At 50.3% G+C, this 2458-nt stretch overlaps 1 long non-coding RNA gene across 1 annotated transcript; it reads left to right on the plus strand.

Annotated features, from left to right (window-relative positions):
- Positions 1-241: 241 nt before the first annotated feature.
- LOC106900501 lies at positions 242-1349 on the plus strand. Its single transcript, XR_001414172.1, has 6 exons — positions 242-349; positions 437-489; positions 571-633; positions 722-777; positions 1051-1129; positions 1211-1349. It is a non-coding gene; the product is annotated as an uncharacterized LOC106900501 (long non-coding RNA).
- The last annotated feature ends 1109 nt before the right edge of the window (positions 1350-2458 follow it).

Consider the following 2458-nt stretch of genomic DNA (forward strand, 5'->3'; position numbering starts at 1 on the left):
TGTGTAGTCAACTCAGATCAAGTAGCTGTGGGCAGGAGCGTTCATTTCCGTAGTGTTTACTGGAGATGGTCAGACCCTTCTGGGAGGGGATGTTTGGCTGTTAAGCAGATTGAAGGTTTTCACGCTCATATGTGTGGGGCTTAATGTTTGGTCCGGTTTTGGTTTTGTTTTTTAATGGTAGGCTGTAGCTGGAGTGAAGATGGTATTCCTGCAAGGAACCCAGACCCCTGGCATTTTTCAGCTGCTGATCAACGTCTGGGTGACTTGTTTACTATTGTTTTTTCAGATGCAGAGGGACAAGATACACACCAAAGAGCAATGGAGAAAGCGAGCAGGGCACGGTTAGATGGTGAGTCGATGCATGGCGTGAGGGGAAAATGCAGGTGGCGGCTACGGGACTATATTAGGGCTTGATAGTGGGGTTTTAACTTTTCAGACATGAAGTGATGAGTGAAGCAGGCTATTGGCACCGGAGGTGACCCAGTCAAGGTGAGCAATAAGTAGTAGCCCTTCTTTCTAGGTGTTGTGTTCTGGATGATGTTCAAAGTGTCCCTTGGCTCTGTTTTACAGAGGGTGTGCAAGCCTCAAAGCGACAGCCAAAAATCACGGAGGGCAGTCGGGCGAGCAGCCAAGGTAAAGGAGCGGGGTACAGGACTCGCTGGGGGTCGGCTGAGGTTTCGGGCCATATCTCAGCACATGGCTTTTGCTTTGTATTTTTCAGATACCTCACACAGGCTCAGAGAAGCGAAGCCTCATGCCTGTGGACGGGCCGAGAAGGTGAGGCTGTTGTGGGCTGTATTGGTGTCTAATAGTACAGTATGATATGGCAACTCAAATATTTACCTTGCAGTTGTGCAGGGTCTTTCTGAGCCACCTTTGGAATCTGATCAGTACTATTATTGACGGTTGGACAAGATGATCTTTAAGGTCCCTTCCAACCTAGAAGATTCTGTGATTCTGTGACTTGTGAGCTGGGACGGTAGGGAAGAGAAGCATGGGGCCAGTCACTTCTCACATGTGTGACACCACTTTTATTTCTTGGTATGTCAGGTGCCAGAAGTGACAATGGTGACAGCGTCTGACTCTGGAAGGATCAGGTGAGCGGAACGCCATCACCGTTTTGAGGAGGGTGAGTTGTGGGAGAGGTCGGCGCTGACCTGTGTGATATTTCTTGCTGGTGCTGGTTATGGATTTTTTTTTTTAATTGCAGATGGTGAAGAGGAACCTGATGACTGTAGTAACGTCCCAGATAGCTGATGTGTTGGTTTTTTTGTCAACAGGAGAGTAAAGCCCCCCTGGCTTTCTGCAAGCTAAGTTGAGGGACCCAGGCTGGGGAGGGGCTGAGAGGTGGGGACGGGGGTAAGAGCTGAAGCGGGGGGCGTTCTAAAGTCAGAGCAGAGCAGGGGGCTGTCCCAGAGCAGCCCACTCTGGGTGGGTAAGGCCAGTGGGTTACTTTTCAGCACAAATCCAGCGTGTGCCAGGCACGGCAGTTCTGGGTAGTGTCTGTTGTGTAGTTTATGTGGTTTGTCTCCTATGTCTTAAACTTTCCTCAGGTCTTGCTGTCCTCATTGCTCTTTGTACTCAAGGGGCACAGTGGGTGCCCCAGGCACTCCCTGTAGGGTCTGGAATACCTGCACTCATCAGCATCGTGCCCAAGGGGCGCTTCTTTTCTTTTCTTGCGTAACAGTCTTAAAACGTGGATCTGACCTGCATCTTGGACATGTTGGGATGGTCCTATTTTTCTGTTGTCGTTCCCGGCTGCGCGAGCGGCTCTGTTCTCTAGCCATCCATTTTCAGGGACTGGGATTTCTTCCCTGCATCCTTACTTTCTCTAGGTCTTGAAGCCAGGCTTCTTGTGTGTACATCCTGTCTGTTTTGACAGGAGGTTTTTGTACTGGGCCATTAAATTTGACTCTCTTATGGAATGGTCATAGAGCCTCTTGATGTCAGGGCTGTGGCCATGCAGGTCTTCTGGTCCAATAGCTCCTCTGGTCTGGAAGTCATTCTTCTTGCAGAGAGTGTTGTCTGATGTTTGAGTCGCAGTGTCTATTGTGGTGTGTGGTGTTGGGTTTCACAGGGGTGCATTTGTGGTGGAGCTGCCCTGCCCGGGGGTGTAGAGTCAGAGGTAGGTGGGACAGCAATAAGGGTCTGGGGTTAACACGTTGATTTGTCCTGGTCTGTGTTCTCCAGCACAACAGTAATGTTATTTCTCTTCACCTCCTAGGCGCTAAAAGCGATGACTGCTGCAGCATCTTATTTTGGAATCTGTGCGAAGCAGGTGAGTGGAGAGCCCATGGTGCTTATAAGGAGGGGGATGTGTGGATGAGTCTGGCATTGAGGGGTGTGCTGCTGGTTGCCGGCAGTGTTTTGTGCATTGTGTGTTTTTCTGGCAGATGGTGACGAGGACCCCAGGGACTACAGGAAGGTACCGCGTAGCTGATGCGGGTCACCAGTTTTA

Source organism: Calidris pugnax, unplaced genomic scaffold (genome assembly GCF_001431845.1).
Source record: "Calidris pugnax isolate Ruff unplaced genomic scaffold, ASM143184v1 scaffold2180, whole genome shotgun sequence".
NCBI lineage: Eukaryota > Metazoa > Chordata > Aves > Charadriiformes > Scolopacidae > Calidris > Calidris pugnax.